Source organism: Protopterus annectens, chromosome 5.part0, assembly GCF_019279795.1.
Source record: "Protopterus annectens isolate FY-2018-M chromosome 5.part0, PAN1.0, whole genome shotgun sequence".
In the NCBI taxonomy this organism is placed as follows: domain Eukaryota; kingdom Metazoa; phylum Chordata; order Ceratodontiformes; family Protopteridae; genus Protopterus; species Protopterus annectens.
Window position 1 is genome coordinate 1,523,236,066 of NC_056735.1, and position 12,162 is coordinate 1,523,248,227.

Genomic DNA, 12,162 nt, shown 5'->3' on the forward strand with positions numbered 1-12,162 from the left:
CTAATTGTAAGCCATTTGACATTCTGGCTTGAGCCTTGCAACACTATTGGCATGTCCTGTGCACCCCCCCTTATTCTTTATTATATATATATATATATATATATATATATATATATATATGTGTATATGTATATAAAATATAACTGAATAAAGTGATAACAGTTGCCCTCAATTCATAAATGGAATGAAATATATAAAGGCAGTACATCTGTATGAAAATTATTATATTTATATTGATTTGATTAAAGTATTTAAACTGTTCATATCCGATCACTTATTCAAGGCTTCTCCTTTCAGTTTTAGTGGAAACTACTTTTAACTTAAATTAACAAATAACCTATACTTTTGTAATGAATTGTCACAGTCTTCAAAGAGTTAAAGTCTTTATCAGCATTGTCATCCAGGGATGTAAAAGTGGCTTTATTGTTTACATCAAATGCTAGCAGCAAGTCAGTTCCAGGCAAAACCAATAAATACAATTACCCTGCATAGTTTATTTCTGGCTGTTGTATAATAAATATTTTTTTTTATTGTGAAACTGAATATTACTTGCCAAATCTGTATAATACTGCATTTTGTAAATCAACATTTATATGTCTTAATTAGGTCCTGCAATGTCTACTGTATAGGTGTGAATACAGAAATTCCATGTAACAACATTATTAGCATTTACAGAGACATTTACAGTTATTATGTTTTTAACAGAAATGTCATGATTCACAGGAGATCTAGATGCATTTTTGAATTTATTTTAGCAAGATAGGATGATAAGATTTTTGGCAATGGTAATTTATTAAAATATAGATACTGAGGTCTAATTACAAGCTGATATCTTTGAGAAATTATTGGTAATACTTAAGTATAGGACCGGGTGGTCTATTAAGTGGTTTCCTAACTGAGGGCTAATATGAGGCAGCATGTCTGTCTGAACTGCAAGCAAACTACTGTTTTGTGACCTAGTTGTTATGTTTTATATCTATCATTTTCCTGAGCTGTGCAGATAACAGCCATTTACGTAAGCAGAATGTGATTGCTAGCTGTGTGCAAATTGTTGTGTGACAATAGCATATACAGCAGCCAGCGTGAGACGGAGTTTATTTATGGAGTGTCTTCAACACCTGCAGTGTGAATACAGCGCATCATAATTACTGTTATCCTGGAGGTTTTCTTAAATGTGTTCTAATTCAATGCAGCTTTATGTCTGGTGTTTGAAAGATTTTAGTGATTAACATGAGTTGATATGCTCATTCTGGCAGTGAAGGGATGAGCAATATTTTTTATTTCTCAGTAACAGCATATTTGTACTACTTGATTTTATATTTTAGCATTTTGCTATTGTAAGAGATTGCTAATGACCAAGGGTAATGCATTTCCATTTTTCTAGGGAAATACTTAAAATGCCAGCACATGGAATGCTTGATTGCTACAAATAAATGAGATTTTCATGGCATTTTGAGTTTTTGACCAGCCTGCTCATGCATCATGACCTCTTATATTTACTACTTGAAAATCTATCTCCTTGCTTTGTTCATTGTTTGGTACTTGGTGTCTGTTATAATCTTGATCATGTACAGATGCACTGAGAAATTATAATAGAATCATAGCAATATCCAGATATTATGGTAAATGGTCATTACTATAATTTCCAGGATTTCAGCTCAGCTAACCTAATAGTCAACAATTAACAAATGTTCCCCTTCAAAACATTGAGTCTCCACAATATCAAATATGAATACATCGAGATGACTTTGCCGAATATTGAACTCCCAGAATAATGGACATTAACCCCGGGAAAAGAACCACTCAGCCACCATGATGAGCCTTGCCCTTTCTCTACTAAAGTGTGATCTCAGAGTTGGCATTTTTATTTAGGGGGGGTGAGGGGGAGCCCTCACTTCAGGGGATGTTGGAGGGTTTTCTTGTTTTGCTGTTTGTTGTTTTGTCCTGGTGCTGAAGTGTTTCTTTTCCTGATGTTAGTTTTCATTGTTCTGGGAGTTTGATTCATTGATGTCATCTCAATGAATTTGGATTCAGTATTGTGGAGATTAGATGTTTTGAAGGGGATCCTTTCCAAACAAGTGAGTAGTCAACCCACTTATTTTGCCAAATGTGTACTCCTGCATGGAAAACCACTGCTTGTGTGATTTCTGAATGCACACCTGTAGTTACATCCTTGCATTTTGTCTTTTCCATTGTCCTCATATTGGTTGAACTGTTGGAGGGTTGGAGACCTTGCTCCCCACATGGGGTGAGGCAGAGACCAAATGTTGTTGAGTTGTAGGTTTGACTGGTTGTTTTCTTCCAAGTCAGTCTTCATTGATGAATGAGAACTACGGGACCTGTTAGCAGAAGCAGAAATTCTTACCATCACCAACCTTAGTACCATTTTTGATGTATTGCGTGATATCGATTATTAGACATATCTAGCTCTGAAGTAGTGATAAAGAGAAAAAGTCTATTAAATACAGTTTGTGTTAACAGCATTGTCTTCCCAACTGATTTAGACAATTTGATCTTTCAGGGCAGTATCCCTTTTTTGTGTGCGAATAGTGTGTGTGTGTGTGTGTGTGTGTGTGTGTGTGTGTGTGTGCGCGTGTGTGTGTGTGTGTGCACATGTGTGCGTGTGTGCGCACGTGTGTGTGGAGGGGCATCCATGCCTCATCTCCTCTTGACTAATGAGCAAATCCTGCAATACAGGGGAGTGACACTAGTCACTGGGGACTGTGAAATATATCCCCACATCACCTCAAGGATTGATAGAAAAACAGGTTTTGCAGCACAAAAGATGTATGTGGATGAGTACCAGACACTTATCCTTTCTTATCCTCGAATCTACATAATGATCCATCAAATATTGTGTATGCTTACGTAACACCTAACATGAACTAAGAACAAATGTTGTGCCTTTGGTCCTGTGTAGACCATTACCACCATCTGCATTTTGTCAAAATGGAAGCAGCTAAACGTTTGCAAGGAATATTTTGCTTATAATATTTTGCTTACAGTATTCTTTCACCTGTACTGAGTTTATTTCCAATTCAGGTATAGAATTACCTGTGTAATAAGGCATGTACATAAATGTGTACAACCTGCTTCAATCATCTTCCTTTGTGTAGCTTGTATACTTGGATGTTGTGTCCACAAACTTCTTTCTGTCAATGTTGATCATGTAATTATAACTATTTAGTATTTAGGCATTAACATTTCAGCTCTAGACATTTTACAAGACCCCTTTCATAGACAATTTTTTCACCATAATAGCAATGTACTTGCCTAAATGTCAGCTTTCATTTGTTCATACTTTTGAATTTTATAGGAAATGATCTGACCCATCTTATTTCTGCTGCCACAAAGGCTGCACTTTAATTTAAAAAAGTTCTGGGTTAATTCACATACATTTCATTCAGTTTAGCATTTTAATGTGGCCAGTCATATGATGTTTTGGATTCGTATCACTTTATTGAAAGACCATTTTACTGACACTCATTTCACTGAGACCAAATCACGTAAAGTTCATTTCACCAACATGTCATTTCACCTAAAACTCATTTCACTGACAAGTAGGACTCAAAGGCAAGTGAAAGGTATATGTCCTTTTCCCCACTGTAGTGCAATCCTGGTGATAGTATATGTAGTTAGGGGGGTGGGGGGCACAGTCCCCCACATTGGGGGGGGGGTGTAACCCCTCCCACCTAGTTGGGTTTTACCAAATAATGTAAAACCAAACCAGACAACACAAAACCAAATTAAGTGGGGGGCTATGCCCCACCCCACACCCCTAACTATATATACTAACACCAGGATTGCACTACAGTGGGGAAAAGGACATATACCTTTGACTTGCCTTAGAGTACTACTTGTCAGTGAAATGAGTTTTAGGTGAAATTAAATTTCGGTGAAATTAACTTTAGGTGATTTGATCTCAGTGAAATGAGTGCCAGTGAAATGGTGTTTCAATGAAGTGATATGAAGCCAATGTTTTATATAACTATTAAGTGACCTGACCAGCCAGAAATCAATCTTATCTTTAGCCAGGAAAAAGCACTAGTATATTATATTTTTTGTGTCAGGCTATGTATCTTTTATTTTCTCCATTTCTTTGTTTGGTAATGAAAATATTTAAACAGAATTTTCTTACTACTTATAATATTAAAATAAGCAAATACACTTGAGGAAATCATCTATATTTTAATGCCTGAAATCCATTCTGGAAATTTTTGTATGAATATCCTAATCAGTTTTATTAACTATATTACAGAATATAAACGTAAGACCTGAGAATAAGTCACTAGTAATAATTTTAATATTTACTGTGACACTTTCTTTCAGGATATGATACATGCAGCTTCACTGTGGATTTCTTTTCATACCTAGATTAGCATAATTTTCAATAAAAATGCTTTATATTTCACAGACAAATGAAATTTAGCATAAAAATGTAATTTAAAGTTTATTAGATTTTATTGTCTCACTACTTCATGGAAATCATTTTACAAATAAACAACTTAAAAGTCACTATGTGTTTTTTGTAGTAATTCTCATATCTGTTTTCATTACAGGTTGTAGGTGTGCTCACATCTTGAAAATGTTTGCTTATTATTTTTTTGAATTTTTGAGTTCACTTTCTGAGTATTCCCTTAAACCTACTATGTGTCTCTTGTGTGTTAATTTACATCTGTTGTATTCTGCAGATGTTTTTTATTTGTGAAAGGCTATGAACAATCCCTTATGTGGACACGATTTCTAATAAAGATGTTACCCAATACTTAACACTTCAGATTTCCTACCTTAACACTGACCTGTGTCTGGTGTGAAATGTTAATTTGTTAGATGACCTGCTTGAAAACACAGTTCTTAAATCTTCATATAGTTCTGCAGAAAAGACATGAATATGTTCATCTACTTAGATAAAATGACTTTCCTTCTGTGTCATTTACCACAGTTTACATCATAATTTTTTTTCATTTTCATTGACAATGGCACTGAGCTGAATCTTTGGTTTAGGCTGGTGGAGAGCAAATTTAGTTCATTTCCTTTAATTCAGGTAAAAAGAAAACAGTCACTTTAAATTTTTCTTCTGCATTTTTCCTGATGAGCACAGGTCTTCTCAGAAAGTATCCCTATCGCAACATCAACCTCACACCCCAAAACCTTGAAAATAATCTCCCTCAATATTCAAAGCATTGCTAACCGAGTTACTTCTTTCCAGGCCCTTATCTCTCTCTACAACTCTAACATTCTCATTCTCTCAGAAACATGGTTACAACCCCATATTACAAACTCTGAAATCCTCCACCCTGGTTACAACATTCTTGATCAACACAAGAAAGGCGGTGGTGGTGTAGATTATGGATCCCAGATTCCATCCAGCTGAAATTCTTATTGCTAACTGTAAATTAAATAATCAAAACAAACCTAGCCATAGTAGCAATTTTATCCCACTTGGCACCAACATCCCTATCTTTGAACACCTTCTCTCCTGGGCATCTCAAAACATCTCTTATGAGACTATCATCATAGGCGATGTCAATATTGACTGGAACTCCCTTAATTCCTACTCTCCCAATACTAGCATCAATCTTTTTGTATTCTCTTAACTCACCACCTCTCCCACCTGTATCAATAAAACAGCACTACCCTTGACTGGATCATCACCTCTAATCTTAATCTTAATCTGTATCACAATGCCACCACTCTACCTGATTCCCTCAGTGACCATCTCCCTACCCACATGATATGACACTCACCTCATCTGCTAAAACCTCATCAATGCAAAGACAGCTGTAATCTCTCTAATTTCTGCCCAAATACCTTCAATAATCTTCTCTTCTCTATTAACTAGTCCTTTCTGTATGCCCTCCCGATCAATGAGGATGTCTCCAAATTTAACACTACCTTCCTTAGCCCCCAGTAAAAAAATAAGAACAAAAACAATCTTTGCTCCATGGTTAACCCAATCTACATGTAAACTAATGCTTAAATGAGACAGCACATAGAAAACCCGGAAAAAAAGAAATTCCTATCGCCATATCCTAACCTATAGACAACTTAGGAACCTAACCAAGAATCAAGTCGATCTGGACAAAAACAATACTATCAAAAACCACTAGATAACCCCAACTCCAACACAAAAACGTTTTGGAAAATGATCAACAAACTCTTACAACCAGGCAACCCTTCTGCCCCCAGCCCCTGTCCTAACAGCTCACCAACAGACACTTCCTCCTTTCTTAATTTCTTCTCTGGCTTTTTGTCTTTCCAGTTAATTTCTTCTTCATCGACTCTACAAAAAAGTTCAAAAGATAAAAAGGTGTAATGACTCAAAATTGACAACAAAACAAAATAATACCAAAACTAAGTTGCTAAGCCCACAAGACAGAACACTGCTCTGTTTAAAAGTCAAATCCATATTTGATTTGAAAAGATTAAGCACTTTCATCCATCAGAATGTTTGGACTTCATCGGAATCTAGCACAAGTATGGCATAGTTACGTACAATAACTCCAAAAACATTAATAATTTTTTTCGAAAAATTCCAGTTCCTGGGTAGCGTCCTTTACCACTGTGAGTGAATGTAAAAGTGTTTTGTTTATTAACGTTTTTGGAGTTATTGTATGCAACTATGCCATACTTGTGTTCTGATGGATGAAAGCACTTAATCTTTTCAAATAAAGTGTGGAATTGACTTTTAAATGGAGCAGTGTTCTTTCTTGTGGGTTTAGCGACTCAGTTTTGGTATTATTTTGTTCTATAAAAAAGTTAACTAAACCTGACAACACCTACCTCTCCCCTTCTTATGCTCTTCCCTCTACCAGTTCCACCCAGTTTTGTGTTAAACCTATCCCTACTACATACATCAAATTCTTCTTACCAAACTGAAACCCTGCTCCCCCACTGCTGACAACTTACCTCCTCTATTCCTTAAACTTGCAGCTAACTCTATTGCACATCCAGTCTCCATATCTGTCAACAGGTCAACTCAAGAGATCACAGTCCCTGACATCTGGAAAAAAATCCAATGTCATACTCCTCCACAAAGGTGGCAATTCAACTGAACCAACTAACTACAGACCTATCACCATCCTATCCCCCTTATCCAAAATTCTAGAAAAATGTATTCATAACCAGCTTCTCAAATGCATCATACAAGACAACCTGTTAACTCCCACCCAACAGTATCTGTCCTCACCACAGCACCTCTACAGCTCTCATTTCATTTACACAGAATATCGCCAATGCATGGGACAATAACAAACTAGTTTCATGCCTCTTCCTTGACCTATCTAAAGCCTTCAACACCATTTCCCATACCCTACAGCTCTCAAAACGTTCTCCCCTTAACCGCTCCTCTTCTAGTATACTATGGTTCTCCAGTTACCTCTCCAACAGATTCTAATCCATCAAATGGCTTTCTGCCTCCTCCCCCTTCCAATCCAAACAGCTGTCCCCCAAGGATCAATCCTTGGACATCTCCTTTTTAATATCTTTACAAATAATCTACAGTCTTCCTGTCCAAACTCCTCATAATGCAATAGGCAGATGACTCCACTATTATCTCGTGTTCTGATAACCTTCCCCACCTTTTTGCTTTTACTCATGATTCCCTCCTTTCAGTTGAAAAATGGCTGACCAATAATCAATTACTTCTCAATCCTAAAAGCACAAAACTTCTTCTCTTCCTCCCCAAATCACTACAGCAGCACAACATGTCTTCTTTTAATAATACACTTACCTCTGTTGAACCACATGCTAAACTTCTGGGTGTAATCATAGATGACCAACTAATGTTTGGCATTCATGTTCAGCAAATCATCAAAAAGACCCACCAAAAACTTGGTTTCTTATACAGACATAAAAAATACCTCACTATTAACACCAAACATTCTCTAGCACAGACTTTCCTTCTCCCGACCTTACTTTATGCAGCCCCTATTCTCACCAGTATTCAATCCAATCTATTAACTAAACTTGAAACCACCTACAGCAAACTAGCCAGATTTGCTGCCAACCTTCCCTATTGCTCTCACCACTGCATAGATTTAAAAAACATTCAATGGCTTGAGCTCCAGAAACAACTCCTTCTTCCCCAGCTCCACCTCACACACTGTCTTAAATCAATCCTGCAACTATCCTGCCTTCATGGACCTCATCACTCCCTACTCTTCTAAGTGTAATATATGCAGCACAGATATACACCTCTTAGACATCTACAAACCCAGTAAAAATATTGGAAACTTTTATGCAGCCACTCTGTCACCAATGCCTGGAACAAACTTCCCCTTTCTCTAAGAACAAACAGCAACTTCCTTAACTTCAAAAAATGTCTAAAGGACTTATTTACTAATTTCTGGACCTGTCCTTGTCACACTCCTACCTAAACTACTCAGTCTCCTCTTCCCCCTCCCCTCCCAGGTCACACACTTTATGACAACTAGTCATTTAGGTCCTTTATGATATTCTACCAACCTTGAATTTCTGTCTGATGGTGATTGTTAGATAGAATCTGACTTTTTATATTATATTTTAAATACTTAATATGTCCCATGGCTGTTTAAACCCTCAGTATGACGCTTGTATTCTAACATGTTCATTTATAAGTTGTATTCTGTTTCTCCTGTGTATGTACACTTGTATGTTAATATTGTATGATGTTTTGTTTTTGTATTTGTTTATAGGTTCATAGGTTCATAGGTAAGTACTAGGCTATCTGCCCAGGGGCATTTATAAGCCTAGCCACAGAGTGATGGATTTCGCCTCCCCATTAGATCAGTAACCTGGGCCTCTGTCAACAGGGCTCCTGAAGTGATCCCAGGGTAGAACTTATGATTACCCATCCACTCATCAAGATTTCTCTTGAAGAGGGTCAGAGAGGAGCTCTGTCGAATATGGATTGGGATTCTATTCCAGAGTGAGGGGAGTCACTGGGACAGGAATCTATCCCTCCAGCATGTCCTGTTTATTGTTGTACATAGGTTCAAGTCGCTAGAGCAAGTGGTTCTGAGGGATCTCGTTTTTTTGAGGTGAAGCATGTCCAGTAGTTCAGGGTTTGACATGGCCCTATAGGTCAGGCATAGCTCACCTTTGAGCAAACGGTAAGCGACTGAGAAGAGCTGGAGCTTTTTTAGTCGTGCTTCATAGGGTAATTGTTTAAGGCCCTTAATCCTCTTAGTGAGGTACTTCTGTGATCTTTCTAGTTGTTGCAGGTGTCTAGTGAGGTACATCCCAAATGAGGCATTGTGCTCTATTATGGGCCTAATGAGTGAGGAGTAAAGGGGCACAATCACCTCCTTGGATCTGGATGAGAAACACTTTGTGATCAGGTGTGCCACATAGAAGGATTTCCTGACCATTTTGGCTATGTGGTTATCAAAGGAGAGCATGCTATCTACTTGGGTACCCAGGTCCCTAATTACTTCTTCTGTACTTAGTGGATTCCCATCTATGTGGTAGTTTGTAGGTACTTTGTTTTTCCCAAATGGGATTACTATGCATTTTTTGGCATTTAGCTTGAGGCCGTGACTTTGACACCAGGTGTTTGTCTCTGTGAGACCCTTTTGCAGGATGTCTGTGTCAGCTGGGGAGTCAATTATTGCACCCAATTTACAGTCCCTCTGCCTTTGCCTGTACTTCGGAAAAATATATACCGAACAGGAGGGGTCTCAGGACTGAGTCCTGTGGGACTCCGCTTGTGACTGGTTTAGAGTCAGACATGGCACCTGCCACTCTTACTGTGTAGGTTCTGTCTGAGAGCCAATTGGCAACCCATCTCGTGACATGGGGGTTGATATTTAAGCTGGTGAGTTTGTCTATGATTCCTGAGTGTGGGATGGTGTCGAACTCCTTAGTGAGGTCCAGATATGCTGTGTGGACCACCTTCCCTTCATCTATGGCCTTGGTGGCTGTTTCAGAGAAGTCGACCAAGTTCAGGAGGCAAGATCTGCCTTTAAGAAAGCCGAACTGGGTGGGGTCCAGTGTCTGGAGGTTCCCAGTGTCCCTGTTAATGAGCTCCATGATAATGCATTCCATGGTTTTGCAGACCAAGCTAGTCAAGCTTATAGGGTAATAGTTCCCAAGGTCAGTTGTGGCACCACCTTTGTGGAGTGGTACGGCTGTTGCTGTACGCCATTCTTTGGGTACATAGCCTGTAGAGAGGCTGAGTTTGAATAGTGATTTGAGATGGGGGGTTAGTTCATTTTGAAGCTCGTGTAAGACACAACCTGGGATAGCATCTGGTCCCATTGATACTGTGTTTTTGGCCTTTGCAAGGGCTGTCTTTACTTGTGTGTCTGAGATATCTGGAGCGTCACATTCTTCTGGGATGGGTGCTAGCCCCTTTGGTGGAGGGGGGTGAAGTTTGCACTGAACCTGTCAGCCAGGATGTTGGCAATATCGGTTGGTTCAGTGTATTTATGGCCATTATGCACCAGCTCGGAGCATATCTGAGTGTTTGCCCCTAGACTCTTGACATAGTTAAAGAAGGCCTTGTGGTTATCCTTAGAGTCACTGGCTATTTTTCTTTTGAAGTTGGCCTTGGATGATTTAATGAGGGAGTGCAGTTTATTACTGATGTTAATCAGAGATGCCTTCTTATTTTGGGATTTTGTTCTATCTTGCAGGAGTTTCCTCCTTCTGTTGTAAAGTTTATTTATGGCCGGGGTCCACCAGAATGGCTTCCTCTTTTTTGAGGAGTTGGACTTGATTTTACTTGGGATGGCTCAGTCCATGCATTCTTGAAGGTGTTCATAGAATGCACTTGTAAAGGATTCTGCCGATGAGTCATCATTTTCCATTTGATTGGGAGCTTTGAAACTTCCCACCTCGGTCTTGAGGAGTGTGACGTTGGCTTTAGAGAAGTTTTTTACCTTGATTTCCTTGACTGGGGGGAGGGGGGGTGTGGATGTCCAGTGTGATTAGTTTCTGATCTGATCTTACCAATGACGAGTTTACCTCAGGTGTGGAACATAGGTTCCCCATGTTGATGATGACCAGGTCCAGTACGTTGTCACCTCTTGTGGGAGTGGTGACCAGCTGTTCAAGGGCGTTTGAGTTTATAAACTCAAGGAAGCATTGGGCTAGGGCGTTTGAGCTTGAGTAGTTTTCCCAGTCAATGTTTGGATAGTTGAAGTCACCCAGTAGCATGGTGTTGGGTAGACATTTCATACTTTCTAATGTTCTCAGGAATGCTGCGTGAGGGTCCTGAGACAAGGTGGGAGATCTGTAGCAAGCTATAAATTGAACAGTCCATTTACCTGCTGTCAATTGCACTTGGATGGTCTCAGATTCTGCGTGCTGTGCTACTAACCTGGAGGTGTGGGTGTTCTTGATGAATATGGACACACCCCCTCCTTTTGTGTTCTGGTCCTGGTTTTGGGACCTAAAGGTATGGTAGGAGTTATAGCCTGGTAGTGCTGGGGTGCTCTCTGGAGCCTTGAACCAGGTTTCTGTCATTGCACATACGTCGATTTCTTCCATACTAAGGAGAGCCTTGAGTGCGTGCATTATCTGTGGAGCTTTTCTCCTCGGGTCTCCACTGCCCAGTCAGACTAACCCGGTTAACAAATGTCAGATAAAAATAAATAAATATTTACTTTGATTAATATGACTCTGTTCTTAGAAGATTGATATTATGAATTATAATTGTTAAGAATGAAACTGCATTTGTATAACACATGAAAAATGGTTTGTGTTCTCTTTGATAATTCAGTGTTCACTCATGTTGGTATGTAATCTGTGATGTTAAAAAAAAACTCCTCTTGATACCATCAGCTGTAAAGCTAGACCAAGACAATGTGAAAGAGAAAGAGTGGAAGACAATCAGACAGCAGGGGGAATTAAAGAAAAAGACGGAAAAAAAAGAAGATAAAGCATACTATGAATGTGTAATCGGTTGTTACAAATGACAGCAGTTCTTGCATCATAGCCCTGTTGATTTCAAAATATAATAGTTAACTTGCCCCTGTCGTTCAGCAACTGCCTTTCACAAAAGCTATCAGTTATGGCTCTCAGTTTTGACAACTGCTTTGGAAACTGCAATCTTGATCCCCTTGAAGAACAGCGGAATTCTGCACCTGCCACCTCTCTCTCTCTCTCTGTCTGTATATATAAATATGTACAGGAATCCTGAACTTGGTCAACACAGCATAACCTTGACAGCTACTTGAC

At 38.8% G+C, this 12,162-nt stretch overlaps 1 protein-coding gene across 1 annotated transcript in view; it reads left to right on the forward strand.

Annotated features, from left to right (window-relative positions):
• The window catches only part of MYO16 (myosin XVI), a 2,679,924-nt gene that overhangs the window by 290,633 nt on the left and 2,377,129 nt on the right, over window positions 1–12,162 (forward strand). The window lies entirely within an intron of this gene.